Raw genomic sequence first — 13,640 nt, forward strand, 5'->3', positions numbered from 1 at the left:
CTATCTATCTATCTATCGATTTCTCTGTCTCTCTATATATATAAATATATATATATATTTATCATCTTTCTATCTATCTATCTATCTATCTATCTATCATGATATATTTATCATCTTTCTATCTATCTATCTATCTATCTATCTATCTCTCTGTCTGTCTATCTATTTCTCTATCATCTATCTATCTCTCTATCTGTCTGTCTATCTATGTATCTATCTATCTATTTATCTCTATCTATCTATCTATCTATCTGTCTATATCTTTCTCTCTCTATCTATATCTATATTTATATCTATCTATATCTGCCTCTATCTATTTATTTATCTATCTATCTCTCGCTCTATCTATATTTATATCTATTTATCTATCATCTTTCTATCTATTTATCTATCTCTCTGTCTGTCTATCTATCTATCTCTTTCTCTCTCTCTCTCTCACACTATATATATATATATATATATATATATATATCTGCCTCTATCTATTTATCTATCTATCTATCTATCTATCTATCTATCTATCTATCAACAAGCAAACAGCTTCTTACCCTCTAATGACATTTTTTTTTCTCTTTTTAAATTGAAGAAGAATTTGCACAGATACTGATCTAGAAATCCAGTACAAATCCTTTTAAAAACGTACCTAGAAGATCCGAGTGTAGTATTGTTGACGAGGTTAGGCTGGGACACCCTGTAAAAGGGGCTGGGAAAACAAGAATAGTAGACATTCCCCCCTCCCCTGCATATGAAAACAGAGATTACACAAACTATAGCAGCAGCAGTCTATACACCTGGATCTATATCTGATACTTTGGGACTTGGTTAGTAGTCTGAAAATCAGCACAATGTTATTAAAAAATAAGCAAAACTATACATTGTTACAAATACACTCCCAGATGGGATACATAAATGGATCGTTCTATGGAAATAAAACTCGAGTATAAAATGTCCCTGTAACTACTTAACTAAATAAAATCAAACAAATTAAACATTAAACAAATATAGGAGGTTAAAGACTCATGGACCATATTTATTGTTAAGCACAAGCAGGCTGGAACAGCTTTTTTTTTTTTTAAATCTAAATCAAAAAAGGTGGCAGCAATTGGGTCCTAAATAACTAACCCCTGCAAAGATGGTCTTACGCTCAGGCCGCTGACATCAAGCGGAGCCTGGCTACCACTCAACTGACAGAGGAGCTCTTCAGCCTGCTCCAAAACTCCAAACCAGTGGTTCCAGGATCATTAAGTCAACCAAAATGTTGAACCATTGGGAGAACCATCGGGAGCTGAATCCACCGTCCTTGGACTTGCAAAGCTGGGTTGATTTACCTCCTCCAGCCTTAGCCAATTAAGTGCCCCCCCCTAATGGGGACACCCTTACCTATTGCAGTGCCGGCCAACCTTTAAAACAAAGGGAGGGTAGGAAGCTTCAGGAATCTATAGGCAAAAAGAGGATGAAGAGTCTCCTACTTCGACCTAACAGGCACGCTTAGATCCTAAGGTCCTTAACCCTTAGGTACGCTCCGGGCTAGGAAGCCCTACACTATCTTTATCTGTAAATCATTAGTGTTAATATTAGTAATAATAGCATTTTGTTCAGGGGAAGCTAGAGACCAGGGGTGTGATTTTTCAGTGGTGTGAGGGTTTTTGGAGACCTGGGCACATATTATATAATGACAGTAAAAAAGGCCTCCACTTTATATGGAGGGCAGTTATCATCTATCTGGGACTTCCAGGTTCTGCCCCTTTTCTTAGAGAATTCCGTGAGTTCAGCCCCCTGTGAAGTCTGAACTATAATTTCACTCCAAGCTGGAAATGTTTTACCTTAGTGAGATATGCAACCATATGATATCTACTCTAGAAGATCATGTGACAACTGCATGATATGCAGAGCATCATCACCCATATGATATCTAAGGGGTCATGTGGTATTGCATGATATCTAGAGGGGCATGTGACATTCATATGATATCTAAGGGGTCCTGTGGTATTGTATGATATCTAGAGGGTCATGTGACATCCATATGATATCTAAGGGATCCTGTGGTATTGTATGATATCTAGAGGGTCATGTGACATCCATATGATATCTAAGGGGTCCTGTGGTATTGTATGATATCTAGAGGGTCATGTGACATCCATATGATATCTAAGGGGTCCTGTGGTATTGTATGATATCTAGAGGGTCATGTGACATTCATATGATATTTGACAAATCTTTTGAAAAACAGAAACAGATTAATTTTCTGTAGGGAATGAGGAGTATTTCTTTGAACTTAGTAACTAGTGAGTTAAATATTTACCTTTTTAATAAAATATATGCATGAGGATTTTCCTATCTTTCAATTTGGGGGTCTTGTGGATTTATAGTTTTACTAGTCCTAAAGCCCTTTCACATGGGCCATTTTTTGCAGTACAGCGGTCCCACCCCTTGCGCTCTCTACCCTCTCTTTTGCTATCTCTCTCTCCCCCCTCTCCTTTGCTCTCTCTCTCCCCCTCTCTTTTGAGCTCTCTCTCTCCCCCCTCTCTTTTGAGCTCTCTCTCTCCCCCCTCTCTTTTGCGCTCTCTCTCTCCCCCTCTCTTTTACGCTCTCTCCCCCTCTCTTTTGTGCTCTCTCTCTCCCCATCTCTTTTGCGCTCTCTCTCTCCCCATCTCTTTTGCGCTCTCTCTCTCCCCTCTCTCTCAACCCTCTCTTTTGCGCTCTTTCTCTCCCCCCTCTTTTGCGCTCTCTCTCTCCCCCCTCTTTTGCGCTCTCTCTCCCCCCTCTCTTTTGCACTCTCTCTCCCACCTCTCTTTTGTGCTCTCTCTCTCCCCCCTCTCTTTTGCACTCTCTCTCCCCCCTCTATTTTGCGCTCTCTCTCTCTCCCCCCTCTTTTGCTCTCTCTCTCTCCCCCTCTCTTTTGCTCTCTCTCTTTCCCCCCTCTCTTTTGCTCTCTCTCCCCCCTCTCTTTTGCGTGCTCTCTCTCTCCTCCCCTCTCTTTTGCGCTCTCTCTCTCCCCCTCTCTTTTGCGCTCTCTCTCCCCCCTCTTTTGAGCTCTCCCCCTCTCTTTTGCGCACTCTCCCCCCCTCTCTTTTGCGCTCTCTCTCCCCCTCTTTTTTGCTCTCTCTCTCCCCATCTTTTTTGCAGTCTCTCCCCCCCTGTCTTTTGAGCTCTCTCTCTCCCCCCTCTCTTTTGAGATCTCTCTCTCCACCCTCTCTTTTGCGCTCTCTCTCCCCCTCTCTTTTGCTCTCTCTCTCCCCCTCTCTTTTGCGCTCTCTCTCTCCCCCTCTCTTTTGCGCTCTCTCTCTCCCCCTCTCTTTTGCGCTCTCCCCCTCTCTTTTGCGCTCTCTCTCTCCCCCTCTCTTTTGCGCTCCCCCCCTCTCTTTTGCTCTCTCTCTCTCCCCCCTCTCTTTTGCGCTCTCTCTCTCCCCCTCTCTTTTGCACTCTCTTCCCCCTCTCTTTGTGCTCTCTCCCCCCTCTCTTTTGCTCTCTCTTTCTCATCTCTTTTGCGCTCTCTCTCCCCCTCTCTTTTGAGCTCTCTCTCTCCCCATCTCTTTTGCGCTCTCTCTCCCCCTCTCTTTTGAGCTCTCTCTCTCTCCCTCCTCTCTATCTCCCTCCTCTCTCTCTCCCTCCCCTCTCTCTCTCCCCCCCTCTCCTCTCTCTCTCCCCCCTCTCCTCTCTCTCTCCCCTCCTCTCCTCTCTCTCTCCCCTCCTCTCTCCCCTCCTCTCTCTCCCCTCTCTCTCTATCTCTCTCTCTCCCCTCTCTTTTGTGCTCTCTCTCTCCCCCTCTCTTTTACGCTCTCTACCCCCTCTCTTTTGCGCTCTCTCCCCCTCTCTTTTGCTCTCTCTCTCTCCCCATCTCTTTTGCGCTCTCTCTCCCCCTCTCTTTTGAGCTCTCTCTCTCCCCCCTCTCTTTCTCCCACCCTCTCCACTCTCTCTCCCCTCTCCTCTCTCTCTCCCCTCCTCTCTCTCTCCCCTCTCTCTCTCCCCTCTCTCTCTCTCCTCCTCTCTCTCTCCCCTCTCTATCTCGCGACCGCGTCCGACCATGCCCCCTTCATGCCCGGCCACGCCCCTTCCGGTCATTCACGCCCGGTCATGCCCACTTCAAGCCAGCCATGCCCCCGATCAAGCCCGGCCATGCCCACTTCTGCCGCAGGTCAGCTAGGGAGTAGGAATCAAAGGCCATGTGTGTTTGTCCTCGTGCTGTCTCTACTGCGCATGACAGCTTCGGACAAACACACTTGGCCTTTTATATAATAGGATTAGTGTTAATTTGGTATATTGTGGGTTAAGAACTTGCTATTGTACCACAGGTTATGCACTTGCTAGAGGACATCGTTACCAGCCATCTGAAAGAGAGATTCTGCTATTAAATGTAATTTTACAGTTAGCCACCAATAAGCAAGCATAACCCGGGTTCTGAACCAAAAATGGGAAAGCTCTTTAACTTTACATTGTTGCTTTTTAAATAAAGATAGCAAGAGTACGGAACTTGATAAATTGAACCCCTAGGAGTAAATTAGAAATCAGCCTCTTTCATCTATAAGTTATTCACTTCGCTACAGTACAGGGAAGGTTTACCCCAATCAGACTCTAGACATTTGCCAGGGGGGCTTTGTTACCTCTTTCCCCCAATAGATCTTTATCATACCATTGTATCACACTACACTATGGGGTCGAATTATCAAATAGCTTTAGCGAATCATGTGCTCCCGACATCGCTAAATGCTGACAGCATACGCTGTCCGCAATTAACAGTGCACAAGCAGTTCTGGTGAACTGCTTGTGCAATGCCGCCCTGCCCCCTGCAAATTCGCCACCAATCGGAAGCTAGCAGGGGGTGTCAATCAACCCTATCCTATTCAATTGGGCTAACTGCTGTCTCAAAGGCGGCGGACAAGTTAAGGAGCAGCGGTCTTAAGACCGCTGCTTCTTAACTCCTATTTCGAAACAGGGGTATTCAAGGCCATTCAACACTTGATAATTTGGCCCCTATGGCTTTATATGGCTCATGTAAGTGCAGTGAAACTGAATAAAGCTACCGCATATGGATTGAGCGGACTCTAGATCTCATATAAAGACTGAGATTAGGCAGAGGAGACAAAACAGGAACCAGCTGGCAGCGCACTAGTGGCATCTGCAGCCAACTATATGTCATACAGCCAATTAGTCATTAGGGAAGGGAAAATAACTACAGAGCGACCAAGTCAATAAATACATTTATATGGGATCAAATATTTCCTGGGTGGACAACTCTGGCAAATAGATTGACACATGGGAAAATACTGAAATATCCAGTGACAACACAGTGATGTCATTGAGCAGGAGATGCCTGGGGTCACAGATATTTAGGGGAGAAATCGGCAAATGTTTTGTATTTAGTGTTATTGGGGATTTATGTTATCTGTAACTTAACAATAAGCTAAAGGTTAAATGTGATCTAGACCTCATACAGCAGTCACTGCACAAACTCATTTAAAGGGATACTTTTTTTCTGTCATTATTCAGATAGAGCATGCAATTTTAACCCCACTGCACGTTTCCATTTTCTGACAGTTTGGGACCAGGGCTATTTTTACATTTCTGCTGTGTTTGTGTTTAGCTGTAATGTAACACATATTATATACCATTTTTCTCACCATTAAATGGGCTTTCTAAAGATACCATTATTTTCATCATATCTTATAATTTACTATAAAAAAAAAAATATAAAATATGAGGAAAAAATGGAAAAAACAGACTTTTTCTAACTTTGACCTCCAAAATCTGTTATACATTTACAACCGCCAAAAATCACCCATGCTAAATAGTTTCTAAATTTTGTCCTGAGTTTATAAATACCCACTGTTTACATGTTCTTTGCTTTGTTTACAAGGTATAGGGCAATAAGTACAAGTAGCACTTTGTTATTTCCAAACCATTTTCTTTTTTTAAATTTGTATGTTACATTTTAACACTGATATCTGTCAGTAATCCCTGAATAACCCTTTACATGTATATATGTATTTTTTTTAGTAGACAACCGAAAGTATTGATCTAGGCCCATTTTGGTATATTTCATGCCACCATTTCACCGCCAAATGCGATCAAATAAAAAAAAAAACGTTAACCTTTTTACTAACTTTTTCACAAACTTTAGGTTTCTCACTGTAATTATTTACAAACAACTTATGCAATTATGGCACAAATGGTTGTAAATGCTTCTCTGGGATCCCCTTTGTTCAGAAATAGCAGATATAAGGCTTAAAGTGAAAGTAAAGTCAGGGGTTGCGCTCTTTATGTATCGAAATTACATGCAAAATAAAGTTAACTTTCATTCATGAATTCCTGTTCCTAAATACCTTTTTTCCCTTTCGCATTGTGTGCAAACCGCTAATCTTTCCTCCACCCGTGTTAAATTTTTTTTTTATTTTTTATTTTGCTGTGACAAATCTATCGGTATCTAACTGATTGGCTCCCCCATTGACGTCTCCAGCATCAAGAACAACGCCCACGTCTTCTAATGCGTATGCGGCTAACTCAGAACTCATTCTGTTTCTTAAAGCGCGTTCATGCTCGCTGCATGTGCATTGACAAAGGAAATCCTGCTCTCAGTATGTATCAGCGTAGTGAGTGTAAGTGCGTATGCACAAATTTTGTATTGTCAGGTACGAGCGCGCATCCTTACGCAATTGACTGTTCTGTCAGTTGAACAGTGAAGATGGCATAAATCAGGAAGAATGCAAGGGGGCGAAGGAACACACTGCACAATGCGATCTGTAAAAATAAAATTATTTACAGATACTTATATTTTTTGAAAAAACAAAGGCCTAGATTTGGAGTTTTGTCGGTAACGACCCGCGTAGCTAACGCCGGCTTTTTTCTGGCCGCACCATAAAAATAACTCTGGTATTGAGAGTCCACATAAAGGCTGCGTTAGGCTCCAAAAAAGGAGCGTAGAGCATTTTTAACACAGCTTCAACTCTCGATACCAGAGTTGCTTACGCAAGCGGCCAGCCTCAAAAACGTGCTCGTGCACGATTCCCCCATAGGAAACAATGGGGCTGTTTGAGCTGAAAAAAAAAACTAACACCTGCAAAAAAGCCGCGTTCAGCTCCTAACGCAGCCCCATTGTTTGCTATGCGGAAACACTTCCTACGTCTGCACCTAACACTCTAACATGTACCCCGAGTCTAAACACCCCTAACCTTACACTTATTAACCCCTAATCTGCCGCCCCCGCTATCGCTGACCCCTGCATATTATTATTAACCCCTAATCTGCCGCTCCGTAAACCGCCGCTACTTACATTATCCCTATGTACCCCTAATCTGCTACCCTAACATCACCGACCCCTATATTATATTTATTAACCCCTAATCTGCCCCCCACAACGTCGCCTCCACCTGCCTACACTTATTAACCCCTAATCTGCCGACCGGACCTGAGCGCTACTATAATAAAGTTATTAACCCCTAATCCGCCTCACTAACCCTATAATAAATAGTATTAACCCCTAATCTGCCCTCCCTAACATCGCCGACACCTAACTTCAATTATTAACCCCTAATCTGCCGACTGGAGCTCACCGCTATTCTAATAAATGTATTAACGCCTAAAGCTAAGTCTAACCCTAATACTAACACCCCCCTAAATTAAATATAATTTTAATCTAACGAAATTAATTAACTCTTATTAAATAAATTATTCCTATTTAAAGCTAAATACTTACCTGTAAAATAAATCCTAATATAGCTACAATATAAATTATAATTATATTATAGCTATTTTAGGATTAATATTTATTTTACAGGTAACTTTGTATTTATTTTAACCAGGTACAATAGCTATTAAATAGTTAAGAACTATTTAATAGCTAAAATAGTTAAAATAATTACAAAATCACCTGTAAAATAAATCCTAACCTAAGTTACAATTAAACCTAACACTATACTATCAATAAATTAATTAAATACAATACCTACAAATAACTACAATGAAATAAACTATCTAAAGTACAAAAAATAAAAAAGAACTAAGTTACAAAAAATAAAAAAATATTTACAAACATAAGAAAAATATTACAACAATTTTAAACTAATTACACCTACTCTAAGCCCCCTAATAAAATAACAAAGCCCCCCAAAATAAAAAAATGCCCTACCCTATTCTAAATTACTAAAGTTCAAAGCTCTTTTACCTTACCAGCCCTGAATAGGGCCCTTTGGGGCATGCCCCAAGAAGTTCAGCTCTTTTGCCTGTAAAAAAAAACATACAATACCCCCCCCCAACATTACAACCCACCACCCACATACCCCTAATCTAACCCAAACCCCCCTTAAATAAACACTAAGCCCCTGAAGATCTTCCTACCTTATCTTCACCATACCAGGTTCACCGATCGATCCAGAAGAGCTCCTCCGATGTCCTGATCCAAGCCCAAGCGGGGGGCTGAAGAGGTCCATGATCCGGCTGAAGTCTTCATCCAAGTGGCGCAGAAGAGGTCTTCCATCCGATTGAAGTCTTCATCCAAGCGGGATCTTCTATGGTCATCCATCCGGAGCGGAGCGGCAGGATCCTGAAGACCTCCGACGCGGAACATCCATCCTGGCCGACGACTGAACGACGAATGACGGTTCCTTTAAATGACGTCATCCAAGATGGCGTCCCTCGAATTCCGATTGGCTGATAGGATTCTATCAGCCAATCGGAATTAAGGTAGGAATATTCTGATTGGCTGATGGAATCAGCCAATCAGAATCAAGTTCAATCCGATTGGCTGATCCAATCAGCCAATCAGATTGAGCTTGCATTCTATTGGCTGTTCCGATCAGCCAATAGAATGCGAGCTCAATCTGATTGGCTGATTGGATCAGCCAATTGGATTGAACTTGATTCTGATTGGCTGATTCCATCAGCCAATCAGAATATTCCTACCTTAATTCCGATTGGCTGATAGAATCCTATCAGCCAATCGGAATTCGAGGGACGCCATCTTGGATGACGTCCCTTAAAGGAACCGTCATTCTTCAGTTGGACGTCGCCGGAAGAAGATGGGTCCGCGGTGGAGGTCTTCAGGATGGAGCCGGTCGTCATCGGATGAAGATAGAAGATGCCGCTTGGATCAAGATGGTTGCCGGTCCGGATCGCCTCTTCTTCCCGGATAGGATGAAGACTTTGGAGCCTCTTCTGGACCTCTTCAGCCACCGGATGATGGATCGCCAGCCCCCGCTTGGGTTGGATGAAGATTTTGGAGCCAGGACGGATCGGTGATACCTGGTGAGGTGAAGACAAGGTAGGATGATCTTCAGGGGCTTAGTGTTAGGTTTATTTAAGGGGGTTTGGGTTAGATTAGGGGTATGTGGGTGGTGGGTTGTAATGTTGGGGGGGGGTATTGTATGTTTTTTTTTACAGGCAAAAGAGCTGAACTTCTTGGGGTATGCCCCGCAAAGGGCCCTGTTCAGGGCTGGTAAGGTAAAAGAGCTTTGAACTTTAGTAATTTAGAATAGGGTAGGGCATTTTTTATTTTGGGGGTCTTTGTTATTTTATTAGGGGGCTTAGAGTAGGTGTAATTAGTTTAAAATTGTTGTAATATTTTTCTTATGTTTGTAAATATTTTTTTATTTTTTGTAACTTAGTTCTTTTTTATTTTTTGTACTTTAGTTAGTTTATTTCATTGTAGTTATTTGTAGGAATTGTATTTAATTTATTTATTGATAGTGTAGTGTTAGGTTTAATTGTAGGTAATTGTAGGTATTTTATTTAATTAATTTAATGATAGTATAGTGTTAGGTTTAATTGTAACTTAGGTTAGGATTTATTTTACAGGTAATTTTGTAATTATTTTAACTAGGTAACTATTAAATAGTTCTTAACTATTTAATAGCTATTGTACATGGTTAAAATAATTACAAAGTTGCCTGTAAAATAAATATTAATCCTAAAATAGCTATAATATAATTATAATTTATATTGTAGCTATATTAGGATTTATTTTACAGGTAAGTATTTAGCTTTAAATAGGAATAATTTATTTAACAAGAGATAATTAATTTTGTTAGATGTAAATATATTTAATTTAGGGGGGTGTTAGTGTTAGGGTTAGACTTAGCTTTAGGGGTTAATAAATTTATTAGAATAGCGGTGAGCTCCAGTCGGCAGATTAGGGGTTAATAATTGAAGTTAGGTGTCGGCGATGTTAGGGAGGGCAGATTAGGGGTTAATACTATTTATTATAGGGTTAGTGAGGCGGATTAGGGGTTAATAACTTTATTATAGTAGCGCTCAGGTCCGGTCGGCAGATTAGGGGTTAATAAGTGTAGGCAGGTGGAGGCGACGTTGAGGGGGGCAGATTAGGGGTTAATAAATATAATATAGGGGTCGGCGGTGTTAGGGGCAGCAGATTAGGGGTACATAAGGATAACGTAGGTGGCGGCGCTTTGCGGTCGGCAGATTAGGGGTTAATAAGTGTAGATAGCTGGCGGCGACGTTGTGGGGGGCAGATTAGGGGTTAATAAATATAATATAGGGGTCGGCGGTGTTAGGGGCAGCAGATTAGGGGTACATAAGTATAACGTAGGTGGCGGTCGGCAGATTAGGGGTTAAAAAAATGTAATCGAATGTCGGCGATGTGGGGGGACCTCGGTTTAGGGGTACATAGGTAGTTTATGGGTGTTAGTGTACTTTAGAGTACAGTAGTTAAGAGCTTTATAAACCGGCGTTAGCCCATAAAGCTCTTAACTACTGACTTTTTTCCTGCGGCTGGAGTTTTGTCGTTAGATGTCTAACGCTCACTTCAGACACGACTCTAAATACCGGAGTTAGAAAAATCCCATTGAAAAGATAGGATACGCAATTTACGTAAGGGGATTTGCGGTATGGAAAAGTCGCGGGTGAAAAGTGAGCGTTAGACCCTATTTTGAGTGACTCCAAATACCGGAGGTAGCCTAAAACCAGCGTTAGGAGCCTCTAATGCTGGTTTTCATGGCTAACGCCAAACTCCAAATCTAGGCCAAAGTTAGCAATCAGAGTATTTATTAGGAAGGCTAACTGCAGCTTGATTCACTGTAAGCAAAATTAACTTTCACTTTAAGAATTGCTTTTTGGTAATTAGAATGCCCCTAAATGCCGCTGCGCACCACACTTGTATTATGCACAGCAGTGACGGGGTTAATTAGGTAGCTTGTAGGGAGCCTCCCACCTGACACATCCCACCCCTTGATCCCACCCTGACTACTCTCAAACACCTCTCTTCCCTCCCCCACCTCACTATTGTCACCGCCATCTTTAGTACTGGCAGAAAGTCAGTATAAAAATTAAAAGTTTGTGTTTGTTTTGTTTTATTTAAATGATAGATTTTCTGCAGTGTAGGATCCCCCCTTATCACCCAACCTCCCTGAGCCCCCCAAACATCTTTCTAACCCTCCCCCCGCTCACTATTTGCTGCCATTTTGGATACTGGCAGCTGTCTGCCAGTACTCACTTTTGAATAAATTTGCCCATTTTTTATAAATATAAATATTTTTCTGTAGTTTAGCAGCTCCCACCCTCAATTCTCTACCCCCTCCCAGACACAAATCCCTTTTTCAAAATTATTTCACCCCCTCTCTCACCACATCCTCCCACCACATCTTATGCGAAAAATGCTCGTATGGGCAGATCGTGGGCTCGCGCACACACACCCTGCGCACTCCTGCACACCGGCGAGTGAATTCACACTGCCTGCTGGAAGTTCCCGATCGATGGCCACCCACCCGCCTCCCTGCAATTGCTCCCACCCACCAACGATCGCGGCCATCGATGGCCTATACAGAGAGGGCCACAGAGTGGCTCTCTCTCCATTGGAAGGCTAAAAATGTTATTACAGGATGCCTCAATATTGAGGCATCACTGCAATAACATGAAAGCGGCTGGAAGCGATCAGGATCACTTCCACCGCTTGAAAACACAGACGATGAACAGAATATGTCCTTGGTCGTTAACAAGTTTTTTGTAGGACATACAAGGGGTTAAGCAACTTTCTAATTTACTCCTATTATAAATTTTTCTTGTGCTCTTGCCGGCCCATTTTAAGTTTAGCACCCTGGATAGCACTTGCTTATTGGTGGCTACATTTAGCCATCAATGAGCTAGCATAACCCAGGTTCTGGGCCAAAAATGGGCCAGCTCCTAAACTTTAACTTTCTGATTTTTAAATTAATTAAATTAATAATAAAAATAAATTAGAAAGTTGCTTAAAATTGCATGCTCTATCTGAATAATGAAATAAATATTATTTTTTTTAATCCCTTTAAGTGCTGCATAACTGCAGGGAGATCTGGATTTTTCTCCTAATGAATAATCCGGCACTGCTCTCTGATAGGAGATAAACATTCAGTGACTGGAAAAGGCCGGAGCTGCCACATCTCACTGACTTATTTTATAAAAGGTTTTGTACAAACCTACCCTGTGCTAAGGGATGAGATTTTCTAGCTCTTACTGGTTACAGCCTGTATTGTATAACACAATATTTTATTTATCTTTTGTTTGTTTTCAGGTTCTTCTATACTGTGACTAATACATTCCAGAAATATATATTAATATGTCATTTCTGCAGCTCTGCGCAAAAAAGATTTCCGTTTACGGAAGTTAAACTCTCTTTTCCTTTTTAGATGTTTATCATTTGTAGTGTTCTTGCTTAACTCAGCTAAATAATAACAATCACTTCCATAGACAGAAATTTGTGTTTGTATAAGTCATCAGCTGTGTATTGCGACTGTACGTGAACTAAGCCTCGCATGATTTAACCAAGGACCTGAAAGCTCACTGCTCAGGCAAGAGTGTCCAAAAATATCTCCAAGGTTCTTCATTAAGAGCTGTGTTTTTCACTCTCTACAGTTCTGTATCCAGAGGTGTGTGATTACACTACAGTATAGTGCTTAATAAAATTAGCAGTTTAAAAACTGTATTAGTGCACATCAAGATCCATATTAAAAATATGCGGCAAAATGCAAATTTACATTACTCAGTAAAATCTTGTTTTCAGGACAATTAAATACAGTAGAATTGTATAACCCTCAAATGCACAATGTAATAGAATTTACTCTTAGGGCTCCATTTATTAAACAGCGGATGTTGCTTCGGAGCTCACCTGAAACAGAAGTTTAGAAGCAGCGGTCATAAGAGCGTTGCTCCTTATCTTGTCCGACAACTTTTAGGTGGCGGAGTGAAATCATCCCGATACGATATGATCGGGATGATTGACAGCCCCTGCTAACGGCTGAGCAGGGGGCGGCATTGCACAATCATTTCACCAGAAATGCTTGTACAATGTTAAATGCTGACAGCGTATGCTGTCGGCATTTAGCGAGGTTGAGCGGACATGATTCTTACTTTTATTAAATCTACCCCTCAATGTCAAATTATCAATAGATTTTATTTTGAGAAATTTCAAAGATTGCTTCCATTTCCCTGCACACTGTGTCATGTGACAGCCATCAACCAATTACAGACTTGTATACATATATACTGTGAACTCTCAGTGCATATATAAAAAAAAACTGAGAACAACTTGATAATGAAAGTAAATTTGAAAGTTGTTTAAAATTGCTGCTCTAACTGGATCATGACAGTTTAGTTTTGACTTTAATCTACCTTTACAGTAAGCAATAAGAAATGTAAAGCGTAATATAAAAATACAAAGT

Source organism: Bombina bombina, chromosome 10, assembly GCF_027579735.1.
Source record: "Bombina bombina isolate aBomBom1 chromosome 10, aBomBom1.pri, whole genome shotgun sequence".
Classification (NCBI taxonomy): domain Eukaryota; kingdom Metazoa; phylum Chordata; class Amphibia; order Anura; family Bombinatoridae; genus Bombina; species Bombina bombina.